Consider the following 16,240-nt stretch of genomic DNA (forward strand, 5'->3'; position numbering starts at 1 on the left):
GAAGCAAGGGTACTTACGCAATCAGATTAGGCAGCTCTTGAAGTGTTTGAGAGAAATATACTCCGAAAGATCTATGGGCCGATCTGCATTGACGGTGAATATCGCCGCCGAATGAACCATGAGTTGTACCAGCTATTCTCGGACATCGACATTGTTAGACGTATTGAGCTGCAGCGACTACGTTGGCTAGGTCATGTTATGAGAATGGATGAAGATGTCCCAGGCCAGAAGGCATATAAAAGCGAACCAGCTTATGGTTCACGCAGAAGGGTAAGACCAAGAATACGTTGGAGAGATCAAGTCGAAGATAACAACGCCGAAAATCGTCTTTCAAATTGGAAAAACTGCGCTAAAGACCTACCCGCCTGGAAATCTTTTCTAAGCTCAGCTTATGGAACGAAAATTCTGTCACAAGCCAGCTAAGTAAGTAAATCGGACGAAAATGTATATGGGAGCCAGCAACGTATACTGGATTTCATTTCTGCGTACGTCCCTGATGGGAGCTATATCTAAATCTGAACCGATTTTTACGAAATTTGACACACATCATTCTACGCTTAATTTAGTACGCTGTGCCAAATTTTGTGAAAATGGAAAGATATATAGGGTCTTTGGTGCGCCATTTACCTTAAATCGGACGAAAATATATACGGGAGCTATATCTAGATCTCAACCGATTTCTACGAAACTTAGCACACATCATTCTAGACTCAATTCAGTACGCCAAGAACAATTTCGTGCAAATCGAAAGATATATACGAACTTTGGTGTACCATTTACCTTAAATCGGACGAAAATATATATGGGAGCTATATCGAAATCTGAACCGATTTTCACGAAACTTAACACACATCATTCTAGACTTAATTTAGTACGCCGAGCCATATTTCGTGCAAATCGAAAGTTATATAGGGACTTTGGTACACCATTTACATAAAATCGGACGAAAATTTATATGGGAGCTATATCGAAATCTGAACCGATTTTCACGAAATTTGACACACATCATTCTAGGCTTAATTCAGTAGGCTGTGCCAAATTTCGTGTAAATCGAAAGATATATAGTGACATAGGTGCACCATTTACACAAAATCGGACGAAACTGTACATGGGAGCTATATCTAAATCTGAACCGATTTTTACGAAATTTGACACACATCAGTCTAGACTCAATTCAGTACGCAAAGAAAAATTTCGTGCAAATCGAAAGATATATAGGAACTTTGGTGCACCATTTACCTTAAATCGGACGAAAATATATACGGGAGCTATATCTAGATCTCAACCGATTTTCACAAAACTTAGCACACATCATTCTAGACTCAATTCAGTACGCCAAGAAAAATTTCGTGCAAATCGAAAGATATATACGAACTTTGGTGTACCATTTACCTTAAATCGAAGGAAAATATCTATAGGGGCTATATCTAAATTTGCACCGATTTTTACGAAACTTAGCATACATAATTCTAGACTTAATTCATTACGCTGTGCCAAATTTCGTGCAAATCGAAAGATATTTAGTGACAATCGTGCCCCATTTACCTAAAATCGGACGAAAATATATATGGGAGCTATATCTAAATCTGAATCGATTTTCACGAAACTTAGCACACATCATTCTAGGATTAATTCAGTAGGCTGTGACAAATTTCGTGCAAATCGAAAGACATATAGGGACTTTGATGCACCATTTACATAAAATCGGTCGAAAATATATATGAGAGCTATATCTAAATCTGAACCGATATTTACCAATTTCAATTGGGTTCATCCTTGGGCCAAACAAATGAGCTGTGCCAAATTTCATCTAATTCGCAACATAAATGCGACCTGTACTTTGTTTACAATTTATCATGGACAGACATACTAACGGACGGACTGACATGCATATATCGACTCAGAAAGTGATTCTATACATATTCTCAAAAGGAACCATGGGTCTACCTCGATTAATGTTGCCCACAGTGCCACAGTGTGGTGAAGGGTATACAAATTGTGTTCAGAAATTTTTTGCCATGCGAAAGTTCTCTAATTTTCAAATTTTCATTTTTTTTTTAATTTCCAAGGTTTTACTGTGGAGTTTTTTTTTTATCGGAATATCCACTGTTCTTTTTGACATTTTTTAGATCTTTCCCTTCTTTTTATTTTTTTTATTTCGTTGTTGTTGTTGTTTTTCTTAATGTAATATTACGTCTCAAGGAAGTGGATGCTGTTGTTTCCCCAAAAAATATATTTTTTTTCAGATGATGCTAATTGGAATTGTTGTATGATGCATCGAGGTTAACTCGAAACCATAACAACAAGAAAACAACAACAACAAAAACATTGAAGGCAGGGTTCATTGCACATTGTAAGGTTATTTCATAAATGTATTTTTAGGTTTGGTGGTTGTTTTTTTTGTATGACGACAATGGATTTTTTTTTTTTTTTTTTTTGGAAGGGACCAAAAAAAAAGTATAATTTTGAATGACAAAAAAATATTCTTAAAAAAATATAACTTCTCAAAAAATACCGAATTTTAAGGGGTGCGGTTCTATGGGGGCTACCCTATTCCTGGGGCCAATTTTGATAATTTTTGTTGGGGGAGATTTGCTAACCAATTACAATTCAAAATACGAAATTTCAAATAATTCGGTTGAAAAGCGTGCCTAATATCCTTAAAATATAGAATATTAAGGATACATTTACATGGGAGCTACCCTAATACTTGGGCCAATTTTGATCATTTTTGGTAGAGAAATTTTCTACCCAAGGAGAACCCAAAATACCACGTTACAGCCAATTCGGTTGAAAAATGTGCCGCTACTCCTCAAAATACCGAATATTAAGGGTAGCTTTACATGGGAGCTACCCTAATACTTGGGCCATTTTTGATAATTTTTGGTGGGAAAATTTTCTACCTAAGGAGAACCCAAAATATCACATTACAGCCAATTCGGTTGAAAAATGTGCCCAAACTGCTCAAAATACGGACTATTGAGGGTAACTTTACATGAGAGCTACCCTAATACTTGAACCAATTTTAATAATTTTTGGTAGGGAGGTTTAGTACTTGAGGAGATTCCAAAATACCAAATTACAACCAATTCGATTGAAAAACGTACCCAAGATCCTCAAAATATCGAAATTTAAGGGTACCGTAGTATGGGACCTACCCTAATACTTCGGGTTATATTGATAATTTTTAGTAGGGAGATTTTCAATGCAAGGAGATCACAAAATATCAAATTACAGCCAAATTCGGTTGAAAAATGTATCCGAACTACTCAAAATATCGATATTTGGGAGGTAACTTTACATGGGAGCTACCCTAAAACTTGGGCCAATTTTAATAATTTTTGATAGGGAGGTTTAGTACTTGAGGAGATTCCAAAATACCAAATTACAACCAATTCGGTTGAAGAATGTCCCCAAACTCCTCAAAATATCGATATTTGGGAGGTAGCTTTACATGGGAGCTACCCTAATACTTCGTGCTATTTTGATAATTTTTGGTAGAGAGATTTACTATGCAAGGAGATCACAAAATATCAAATTACAGCCAATTCGGTTGAAAAATGTACCGGAACTACTCAAAATATCGATATTTGGAAGGTAACTTTACATGGGAGCTACCCTAATACTTGGGCCAATATCGATAATTTTTGGTGGGGAGATTTGCTATCCAAGGAGAACCCAAATAACAGCCGGTTCGGCTGAAAAATGTGCCCGAACTATTCAAAAAACCGAATATTTGGGGGGAACCTATACATGGGAGCTACCCTAATACTTGGATTAATTTTAATAAATTTTGGTAGGGAGGTTTAGTCGTTAAGGAGATTCCAAAATACCAAATAACAACCAATTCGGTAGAAAAAGGTGCCCGAACTACTCAAAATACCGAATATTGAGGGTAAATTTACATGGGAGCTACCCTAATACTTGGACCAATTTTAATAATTTTTGGTGGGAACATTTTCTACATAATGAGAACCCAAAATATCAAATTACAGCCAATTCGGTTGAAAAATGTTTACGAACTCCTGAAAATATCGAAAATTGGGGGCACCTTTACATGGGAGCTACCCTAATACTTGGGCCTATATTGAAAATTTTTGGTACGAAGATTTGCTACCTAAAGAAATTTCAAAATATCAAATTACAACCAATTCGGTTGAAAAACGTGCCCAAGATCCTCAAAATATCGAAATTTAAGGGTACCGTAGTATGGGAGCTACCCTAATACTTGGGCCAATATTGATAATTTTTGGTGGGGAGGTTTGCTACCCAATGAAAATCCAAAATATTAAATTTCAGTCAAATCGATTAAGGAATGTGCCCAAACTCCTCAAAATTCCGAATATTGAGGATAACATTACATGGGAGCTACCCTAATACTTGGACCAATTTTAATAATTTTTGGTAGGGAGGTTTAGTACTTAAGGATATCACAAAATACCAAATTACAATCAATTCGATTGAAAAACGTGCCCAAGATCCTCAAAATATCGAAATTTAAGGGTACCGTAGTATGGGACCTACCTTAATACTTGGGCAAATATTGATGATTTTTGGTAGGAAGATTTGCTATCCAATGAGAACCCAAATGTCAACCAATTCGGTTGAAAAATTTACCCCAACTACCCAAAATATCGAAATTTCAGGGGTACCTTTACATGGGAGCTACCCTAATACCTGGGTCAATATTGATAATTTTTGGTAGTGAAATTTCTTACATAAGGAGATTACAAAATACCAAATTACAGCCCATTTTGCTTATAAAATGTCCCTAAACTTCCGACAATACCAAATTTTCAGGATACATTTACATGGGAGCTACCCTAATACTTGGGCCAATATTGATGATTTTTGGTAGGAAGCGTTACTACCCAAGGAGAACCCAAAATACCAAATTACAGCCAATTTGGTTGAAAAATACGCTCAAGCTCCCGAAAATACCGAAATTCGGAAGTTAACTTTATATGGTGACTGCCCTAAAAAATGGACCAATATTTATAAGTTTTGTTAGGAGGATATATTATCCAATTTCAACCCAAAATATCAAATTATAGCCAATTTGATTGAAAAATGTGCTCAAGCTCCCCAAAATACCGAAATTCGGAAAGTAACTTTATATGGAGGCTTCCCTAAAAAGTGGACCAATATTTATAATTTTTGCAACGAAGATTCCCTACCCAATGAGAACCCCAAATACCAAATTACAGCCAATTCGTAACATAATTGGATAATTGAATATAAGTACTTTATAGGGTCTCACCGATAAATCTTTGGAGATGTTGCACAGGGAATGAAAATATTTCAAAGCACCCACCAACAAACTAATGTTGAAGTATAAAAAAAAAAACTATTAACAAACTAATAACCAAAAGATCGAAACCCCACATTAAAGAGTCAAGCACCCCTTTGATGAACTTAGGGCACCCTCAAAACTACGTAAACCCAACAGACCCCAACTAATTATCGGCAGCAAAACTAAATTAATTTCCACAGCTCACATACGACATACACACATATATACATACACATATACATATAAATGTACTAGATATATGTGTGTGTATATATGTGTGTAATTGAAATCAAAGTTCGAGTACGGTTGATGAAGTCTGACTGCCAGACCTGAGGTTTCTGTGGAAATTCGCATTACTACTGAGAAACTGAAAAAAAAAATAAAAAATGGAGGCTGCCATAAAATTAAAAAAATAAAAAAAATGTACTCTTGACACCACACATGAAATGTTGAGATTTTGTAATAATATTGCCATCATTTGCAATAAAAGGCAAAGCCAGTAAAAAATCATACGATTGCTTTAAAAAAATGCTTCTAAAGAATACAACAACAATAATAGAAACGATAAAGAAAAACCGCAAAAAGTCACACAAGAAGAATTGATGCAATCGAATAATGACTCGTGTCGGATATGACAAAAAAAAACGATGTGACCCAAAACTGTTTCCCTGACACGCACAGATCAATGGCCAGGTGTTAGTTTCAAATCCACATAACCTTCATTTTTTTATGAATTTACAAAAAAAAAACTTTTTTTACCAAAAAAAAAATCAAGTGGATCTCCCATTAAAAAAAATAACCCACGCACTTTCTCAATGTTGCAGAATATGAAAAAAACCTCTCCCTATTAAAAGCATAAAAACTTTCCAAAACAAAAAAGTTTGCCAATCAATAAGAACAATAACAATTATTAACTAATTTATACACAACTTATTTATCAACAGCAAACAAACAAATATTTGTGGGCTAATCAATTTAAATAATTTATTTTTATTATAATTTGTAAATAAAAATAATAAATCGCCTATTGTCTTACAACACACGCACATCAACAGGTCAGGATGGCCGAGCGGTCTAAGGCGCCAGACTCAAGAGCAAATCTTGCCATTGTGAAAAATGGTTGTGTGATATGAGCGTTCTGGTCCTCTCTGAGGGCGTGGGTTCAAATCCCACTCCTGACAAACAATTTTTTTTTTATTTTTTATAAAAAAATATTTTTTTTATTTTTTATAAAAAAATTTTTTTATAAAAAAAATTTTTTTTTTGTTGATTTTTCTTTTTAAAAAATAAATACCAATTTTTTTTTTTTTATAAAAAAATTTTTTTTTTTTTTTTAAAAAAATTTTTTTTATTTTTTTAAAAAATTTTTTTTTTTTATTTTTTTAAAAAAAATTTTTTTTTAAAAAATTTTTTATAAAAAAATATTTTTTTTATTTTTTATAAAAAATATTTTTTTATTTTTTATAAAAATACTTTTTTTATTTTTTTTAAAAAATTTTTTTTACAAAAATTTTTTTTAAAAATTTTTTTTTATAAAATTTTTTTATTTTTTTTTAAAAAAATTTTTTTTATATAAAAAATTTTTTTTTTTTTATAAAAAATGTTTTTTTTTTTTTTATAAAAAATATATTTTTATTAATTTTTTTTTATAAAATACTTTTTAATAATTTTTTTTTATAATTTTTTTTTTTTTTTTATAAAAATTTTTTTATAAATTTTTTTATGTAAAATTTTTTTATAAATTATTTTTATAAAAATTTTTTTTAAATTTTTTTTTTATAAAAAAATGTTTAATTGAAAAACATTTTTTTTTTATAAAAAATTTTTTATAAAATTTTTTGTAAATAAATATAAAATATGTCTTTTTCAAATTGTTTATACAAATTAAAATTGTATTTTTTAATTATGAAATATATTTTTTTATTTTTTATAAAAAAAATATTTTTTTTATTTTTTATAAAAATAAAATACTTTTTTATAATTTTTTTTATAAAATTTTTTTTTGTAAATTTTTTTTTTATAATTTTTTTTCTATAAAATTTTTTTATAAAAAATTTTTTATAAATATTGGTAAATTTTTTTTGGGGTAGCTACCATTTAAAAGTATTCCCAAATTTGCGGTATTTTGTGGTAATTTGGTAATTTTTTTTATACAATTTTTTTTATAAAATACTTTTTTATAAAATTTTTTTTTTTTTTATAACAAAATTTTTTTTTGTAAGTTTTTTTTACAAATATTTTTTTTTTTTTTATAAAAAAATTTTTTTTTTTAAAAAAATAATTTTAAAAAAAAAAAATTTTTTTTTTTTTTTTATAAAAAAATTTTTAATTTTTTTTTATAAAATAATTTTTATAAAAAATATTTTTTTTTTTTATAAAAAATATTTTTTTTTGGTTCCATCCCAAGACAGGGTCTCTGACAGGCGTGGATTTTTTTTTATAAAAAATATTTTTTTTTATTTTTAAAATAAATAGTTGTTTTTTATAAAAACAACAAACTGGGATTAAGCCTGACTATTTTGCAAAAACAAAACATTTTTTTATCTTTATAAAAAATATACTTTTTATTTTTATAAAAAATATATTTTTTTTAATTTTTATAAAAAATATATTTTTTATTTTTTATAAAAATTATTTTTTTTTTATTTTATAAAAAATATTTTTTTTTAAATTTTTTTAATAAATTTTTTTTTTTATAAATTTTTATTTTTTTTTTAAAAAATTATTTTTATAAAAAATGTTTCTAAATTGGTATAAATACCAAATACCAAATCTCCCTACAAAAATGATAAATATTGGCCCAAGTATTAGAGTGGCTCCCATGTAATGGTACCCCTGAAATTTCGATATTTTGGGTAATTCGGGTAAGTTTTTCAACCGAATTGGTTGGCATTTGGGTTCTCATTGGATAGCAAATCTTCCTACCAAAAATCATCAATATTGGTCCAAGTATTAGGGTAGTCCCCATACTACGTCACCATTAAATTTCGATATTTAGAGGAGTTTAGGGACATTCTTCAACTGAATTGGCTGTCATTTGGTATTTTGGGTTCTCCTTGGGTTGCAAACCTCCCTACAAAAAATTATCAATATTGGCCCAAGTATTAGGGTAGCTCCCATGTAAAGGTACACCAAATATTAAGTATTTTGAGTAGTTCGGACACCTTTTTCCACCGAATTGGTTGTAATTTGGTATTTTGGAATTTCCTTAACTACTAAACCTCCCTACCAAAAATTATTAAAATTGGTCCAAGTATTAGGGTAAAGTTACCCTCAATATTCGGTATTTTGAATAGTTCGGGCACATTTTCCACCGAATTGGTTGTAATTTGGTATTTTGGGCTTTCTCTAGGTACCAAATCTTCCTACCAAAAATATTCAATATTGGGCCAAGTATTAGGGTAGCTCCCATGTAAAGATGCCCCCAATTTTCGATATTTTCAGGAGTTCGTTCACATTTTCAACCGAATTGGTTGTAATTTGGTATAATAATTTTTATAGAAAAAAATATTATATTTTTATAAAAAAAAAAATAAAAATGTATATAAAAAATTTATAATTATTTTTTTATAAAATAAAAATAAAAAAGTATTTTCCAAAAAAAGTATTTTCTATAAAAAAATCAATGATCGAAGAGAAAAAATATTATTTTATTAAAAAAAATAAAAACTATATATTTTATTAATTTCTTATACAAAATTTTTTTTTTTTTATAAAATACAAAATATTTTTTTTTATAAAATGCAAAATATTTTATATTTAAAAACATTTTTTTAAATAAAAAATATTCTTTTATAAAATTTTTATGTAAACAGATATAAAATATTTTTTTCTCTTTAAATTTTTTATACAAATTAAAATTGTATTTTTTTAATGGTTATGAACTAGTTTTTTACAAAAAAAATTGTATGAATTTTTTCTAAAGAATTTTTATTATCAGAATAAAATTGTTTGTGATTAAGTATGTCTGTTGAAATTACGAGTTTTTTTTCTTAATTGCTATAAGTTGTACAGTAGACCACGGATATAAGAACATCTTATATAAGGAAAACACGGGCATAAGAAAAGGTTACACCCATATAAGAATTTTTTATATAAAATACATTCATTTTTAAATTTTCATGTTCTTATTTTATTTTTTTAAAGTTTTTTATTTGCACTTTTTTAAATTTAAATTATATATTTTTTTAACAGTTTTTATTTATCTATAATTCTATTCAAAATTTTTTTTTATTTTTTATACTTATTTAATTACATTAAAAAAAAAATATTTTTAAAAACAAAATAATCAAAAAAAATATTTTGTCAGGAGTGGGATTTGAACCCACGCCCTCAGAGAGGACCAGAACGCTCGAATTCACAACCATTTTTTACAATGGCAAGATTTGCTCTTGAGTCTGGCGCCTTAGACCGCTCGGCCATCCTGACTTGTTGTATACAGTGTGACAAAGTAACGTTTTCTCAAATACAGTTACAAAACAAATCATAACACAAAATGTAAACAAAGAGTACGCAAGAGAGTACTAGTTGAAGAGTATGCACTGCATGCTCTTTCGTGTGTGAAACAAACACAACACACAGACGAGTTGAAAACATAACACAACAAACTCACCACAAGGGAATGCAATATAAAAGAAACGGTATTGTGGTTGCCAATGGAGATGTAATAAAAAAATAACAAATCACGGGAAATGGTTGCCAGATTGGCTGTTTATATGTTACACATGTATTTTATGTAAATAAGGATTTTATTTTGTATATTATGTTTTTTATGTAAAAAATAGCGAAGGTCCAAATGATATTTTTTTAAATAAAAGATAAAAAATATAATTCATTTTAGTTATTAGCCTTTGAAATTCAGTGAAATAAGGCAAGATTGAGTAGGGGGTTTTAAATACATATAATTCATTTGAATTGTGAAACCACAAACAAAAATAATATAATAATAATAAAAATAAATAAAACTTGATTCAATATTGATAACGTATGTAGAATAAGTTTATAATTTGTTTTTGTTCTCCAAAAATATTTAAAAGAAAAATCGACGCCTTATTAGGGTCCCCGAAAAAAAATATTTTAATGAAAAATCGACGCCTTATTTGGGTCCCCGAAAAAAAATATTTTAATGAAAAATCGACGCCTTATTTAGGTCCCCGAAAAAATATTTAAAAGAGAAATCGACGCCTTATTTAGGTCCCCGAAAAAATTATTAAAAAAGTCCACGCCTTATTTAGGTCCCCGAAAAAAATTATTCAAAAATCCACGCCTTATTTAGGTTCCCGAAAAAAAATTATTTAAAAAATTAATTCCGTATAATGGTCCTTGAAAAACGTTCTTTAAAAACCCAAGTCTTATTTAGGTCCCCGAAAAAAATTATTTACAAAGGATTTAAGACTTTCTCCTATGGACTGATACCAACATGGGTTACGCGACAGAATCTCTTGTTAAATAGAATAGTTGTTTTGGGTGACCAGCCTTTCTCTTATAGACTGATACCAACATTTGGCTACGCGACAAAATCTCTTGTTAAATAGTTGTTTTGGATGACCGACCTTCGGCCGGGGATTTAAGACTTTCTCCTATTGGGCAGATACCAACACCGGCTATCACTCTAGCGTCTAAACGAATTGAGATAGATCGCCAAAATATTGGCATAGAGTCGTCTTTTGTTCGAAAATGGGATATATCGGTCCAGGTATAGGCTTGAGGTTCTTGATCTCGTTTTTCAACCGAATTCGCTGAAATTTTGTACTTTGAGTTCTTATTGGGTAGCAAATCTCTCCACAAAAAATTATAAATATAGGTTCAGTTTTTCGGATAGCCCCCATATAAGGGTACTGCCCAATATTCGGTATTTTGAAGTTCTTGAGTGCGTTGTTCAACCGAATTCGCTGAATTTGGTACTTTGAGTTCTTATTAGGTAGCAAATCTTCCCACCAAAAATTATAAACGTAGGTCCACTTTTTTTGATAGCCCCCATATAAGGGTACTCCCCAATATTCGGTATTTTGAAGTTCTTGAGTGCGTTTTTCTACCGAATTCGCTGAAATTTGGTATGTTGAGTTATTATTGGGTAGCAAATCTCCCCACTAAAAATTATAAACATAGGCCACTTTTTTTCGGATAGGCCCCATATAAGGGTACTCCCCAATATTCGGTATTTTGAAGTTCTTGAGTGCGTTTTTCGACTGAATTTGGTGTAATTTGGTATTTTGTAGTCGTATATGGTAACAAATCTCCCTACCAAAAATTATTAATATTCACCCCATTTTGGGTGTATGTAGTCCCCCCTTTTTTATATTAAAATAGTTAGCTAATTTGTTCCGTGTGTTGGGGTTATCCCCATATAGCTGTGTTCCACCACAGAATGGGGGATATTCTGTAGACGACATTTTCAGTTCATACCCTGCATGGCATGGAATTCTGAAACGACTACGTCGATTTAGCCATATGTTGTAATCATTTTTTATCTATTATTATCTATCGGAGGATATTGACATAAAAACTAGAACGTGAGGTTTGAGAATGAACTATATCAACCCACATTTAGGCCCAGGTCCTATATAAAACATTCTACATATTTCATATTTAGCGTGATGCACGGTATTGGGATTCAAAACTAACTTATTAGCTTGGAACTTGAGCTATATCGGCCCTTAATTAGGCATAACCTCTTGTATAATAAAAACTCCAAGTATTCGCTAATTCCTACACAATGTCGTCAATATTGGTCCCGCTTTAGCATGCTTCATATATATTTGGCCTCTAAATTGGAGTAAGCTCAGAATTTTATATACATGTTTCACTCTACTATGTCAACATTTTGGGGTTTTGAGATTTAAGGGAAACTGTCATTGATATTGGTGAAATTTCTATTTGGTTTACAACAGTCCATACATTATATGTATGTTCCCTATATTTTCATTTCAAAAATGTTTCAGTATTTCTATTGTGGAGGGTATCCAAAGTTCGGACCGGCCGAACTTAACGCTTTTTCACTTGTTATAACCTTTAAAATGATACCCATACCATACCCGAACTTCCGGGTCAAATAACCGGGTACGTCCCCCAAGAAAAAAATATATCCCCATAATTAGGGTAGAAATACCTAATTCTGGAAAAAATTTCAGAAAAATCTGATCGTTTTTACTAAACTAGAGTTAAACCAAAAATCCACACCTTAATTGGTCCCCAAAAATAATTATTTAAAAATCCACGATTTTGGTGGCCGAAAAAATATTTATTTTTAGGCCTTGAAAAAATTCCTTGTAATCCTGTGTCGCCTAACCTTGTTTTTCTTCATGCATTCATTTAACCACCTCACTATACCCTTACAGGTGTTTGTTTTTGTTTTCATATTTATTTTTACTGGGAAGTTGAATGAAGGGGGGATTTCTTTTACAGCAGATAATCAAAGTTCAAGTACATGGATACACATTTACATAAATACACACACATCTACTTACCTTTTGGTTTTAATTTGCGGGAGTGAGTCTACTATTTTTTTGATTTTGATTGATTAGTTTATTTTGTTGTTATTGTTACTTTCTTCACCAAACAGCTGTTTATTGGGTATTTCTTTTATTTCTTATTTTTGTCTTCTTCTTCTTGTATTACAACGCGCCACTTTTCTGTTGTATGACGTTCATCAATAGAGGGGAGAGAGTACTTCAATGACAAATCACAAATCACCACGTTATTTTATGCAAAACGAAACATGAACTACACACACTGTTTCTATTTTCAATTGAATTTACTTGTTCTTGTTTGCCAATTTCCAATTAGAATTTATTAACACAACACAAATTAAAATTTAATCCAATCCAAATGAGTTCTGAATGGTCACTGCTGCTGCTATTGCTAAGAATGGCAATAAAAAGTGGAAGTGAACAAAGTAACGCAAAAAAGACTAACAACAACAAACACACACACACACACTCTCAGGTTGCATGCATGGCATGCAAACCAAGGAAGTAATGTTCTCTCCATAGCATGCTCTCTTCAGCTCAACGGCTCTTTTCATTGTAATGCTGCTGTTACAATGAATGGGGAGTAAAATTTATTTCCCCACACAACACTGTGGGGGAAATAAAATGTAAACATAGGGATGCCATGTGGGGAATTTTTAAATAATTTTTAAGGAACTAAAATAAGGTGGGGATTTTTTAATGATTTTTTTTCGGGGACCTATGTAAGGTCTGGGATTTTTTTAAGGTCGAGGATTTTTTAATTAATTTTTTTCGGGGGCCTACATAAGGCGTAGAGTTTTTAAATAAATTTTTTCGGGGACCTATATAAGGAGTGCCGTATGGGATGATAGATACCAAGAAACGGCTCTGATTGGCTTTAACATGGCGAAGTCCAGGCTTATCTTGGCCCCCCTTTCATCTCAATTGTGGACACTGACCTCCCTGTGGTGCCACCTGGGGAGCTATTTTTATCACCCGATGAATTAGTGAGCTAATATAAGAACTATAAAAATGGGTTGAGGCGTCGGGTTAGTTGCCCACACTCGGAAAACCCAACCTACTATGAAAAAGCAAAGAAAAGGAAAACCAAACCCCCCTAATGTTGACGACCCCCGCAAACGTATAAAGGACTCAAGAAGTACAAAGCCGATATTATTGCCTTACAGGAAATGCGATGGAATGATGGACTGGCGTAAGTAAATCAGATGATTACGCCCTGTATTATAGCTGCCATGAAACGAGACATGAATTTGGCTGCGGATTTATCGTTAACAGGAGAATAAAAGACCTCGTCTCCAGATTCACTCCAGTAGATGAGCGAATTGCTATAATCCGTATAAAAGCGAAGATGATCAGATGATTACGTTCTGTATTATATCTGCCATGAAACGAGACATCAATTTGGCTGCGGATTTATGGTAAACAGAACAATAAAAGACCTCGCCTCCAGATTCACTCCAGTAAATGAGCGAATAGCTATAATCCGTATAAAAGCGAAGTTCTTCTACATCAGTCTCATCTGCGCCCATGATCCGACCGAAGATAAAGATGAACAGACCAAAGACACATTTTCGAACGCCTAAAAACAGCATATGACCGTTGCCCCGGCCATGACATTAAAATTCTGATAGGAGATTTTAACGCAAAAATCGGAAGAGAAAATAACTTTGGCCCCACCGTCGGAAAATTCAGCCTCCATAAAGAAACATCAGACAACGGCGGCATGAGGTTGATTGACTTCGCGGCAGCAAAAAGACATGGTAGTTAGCAGCACCAGATTCAAGCATCTCGATATACACAAGGCCACTTGGATTTCTCCCGATCGAACAACGAGAAATCAAATCGATCATGTTGTGATAGACGGAAGGCATTCATCCAGTGTTTTAGACGTCCGATCGATACGAGGAGCGAATATCGATTTGGAACCATTACCTTGTGGCTGCCAAGGTACGCACCCGTCTTAATGTAGCAGCAAAGGTGTGATCTAACACAACACGGAAACTCGACGTCGAAAACCTGCAAACACAACAGGTAGCCGAGGCCTACTCCGCTCAACTAACCCACGTGCTTGACGAAAGCACCCCTTGTCCCGATAATAATATAGAAGCACAATGGCAGAGAATTGCCCACTCCCTACAAACTGCAGCAAAAGCAACACTTGGGTACCAAAGACCACCATCAAGAAATCCGTGTTACGATCAGGAGTGTCGTAATGCTACTGATATGAAAAACGCAGCGTATAGGGCAACCCTGCAGACCAGTAGCAACACGTAATGTGATGGAGAATTATGGGGAGAAAAGGAGAGAAGAGAAAGGTATTTTCAGAAAAAAGAAGAAAGAACAAGAAAAACGTGAGCGTAAGCAAATCGAGATTTACAGGAATCAGAATGAAGTCGGAAAATTCTACCAACGGGTAAAACACCAAACCGAAGGATTTGGTGCAGGCACATCCTCCTGTAGAGATAAAGAAGGAAACCTGGTGACAGATACAGACAGCGTGCTGAGAATCTGGAAGGAGCATTTTGAAAAACTTCTGGTATCAAATAGTAGCCGTGAAGAGGATACCCCAGAACCAATAATAGATGACGGTATAGAAGGTATACCACTTACCCAAGATGAAGTCAGAATATCAAACAATCGGCTGAAGACTAATAAAGCAGCAGGTGCCGATGGGTTACAAGCCGAACTATTCAAGACTGGTGGTCAGATGCTGGTAAGGACATGCACCCGCTGATTAGTACAATTTGGCTAGATGAGTGCATGATCAATGATTGGAACCTCAGCACCCTGTGTCCCGTGAACAAAAAAGGAGACAAGACGATATGTGCCAACTATAGAGAAATAAGTCTCCTTCCCATCGCATATAAAGTGCTATCCAGTGTACTGTGTGAAGCCAATGGTCAATGACATTATTGGACCATACCAATGCGGCTTCAGACCTGGCAAATCCATCATTGACCAGATTTTCACTCTGCGCCAAATCCTGGGAAAAAAACCCACGAAAAACACATCGACAATATCCATCTATTCGTCGACTATAAAGCCGCATTCGACAGCCCTACCCGTTCAGAGGTGTATAAAGCCATGTCGGCGTTTGACATTCCTGCAAAAGTAATTCGGCTCTGCAGGATAACTTTAACGGGCACAAGATCAGCAGTTAAAGTCGGAAAGGACCTCTCGGAGCCCTTAAAATCCGAATGAGGATTCAGACAAGGTGATAGTTTGTCGTGTGACCTTTTTAACATCCTGTTGGAAAAGGTCATACGAGAGGCAAAAGTGAACAGAAATGACACTCTGTACACCAAACAACTCGCCTACGCCGATGACATCGATATAATGGGTCGAACATTGCGAGCGGTAACAGCCACCTTTGAACAAATTGAGAAGGAGTCTGCCAAAGTGGGTCTGGCATTAAACTGCGAGAAGGTCAAGCTGATGGTATTAACGCGCAAGACTACTGGACTCGGACAAACTGTGG

General features: G+C 32.7%; 2 non-coding genes across 2 annotated transcripts; one reads left to right on the top strand and one right to left on the bottom strand.

Moving 5' to 3' along the window:
- The first annotated feature begins 6,348 nt into the window (after positions 1 to 6,348).
- On the top strand, positions 6,349 to 6,474 carry Trnal-caa (transfer RNA leucine (anticodon CAA)). The gene is made up of 2 exons: positions 6,349 to 6,386; positions 6,430 to 6,474. It is a non-coding gene; the product is annotated as a tRNA-Leu (tRNA).
- A 3,122-nt stretch (positions 6,475 to 9,596) lies between these two features.
- Positions 9,597 to 9,721, bottom strand: Trnal-caa (transfer RNA leucine (anticodon CAA)). The gene is made up of 2 exons: positions 9,684 to 9,721; positions 9,597 to 9,641 (listed from the first exon to the last, which is right to left on the bottom strand). It is a non-coding gene; the product is annotated as a tRNA-Leu (tRNA).
- Between the last annotated feature and the right edge of the window lie 6,519 nt (positions 9,722 to 16,240).

The sequence above is a fragment of the Musca vetustissima genome, unplaced genomic scaffold (assembly GCF_032173495.1).
Source record: "Musca vetustissima isolate MV318-11 ecotype Yass unplaced genomic scaffold, APGP_CSIRO_Mvet_v1 utg10917, whole genome shotgun sequence".
NCBI classification, from domain to species: domain Eukaryota; kingdom Metazoa; phylum Arthropoda; class Insecta; order Diptera; family Muscidae; genus Musca; species Musca vetustissima.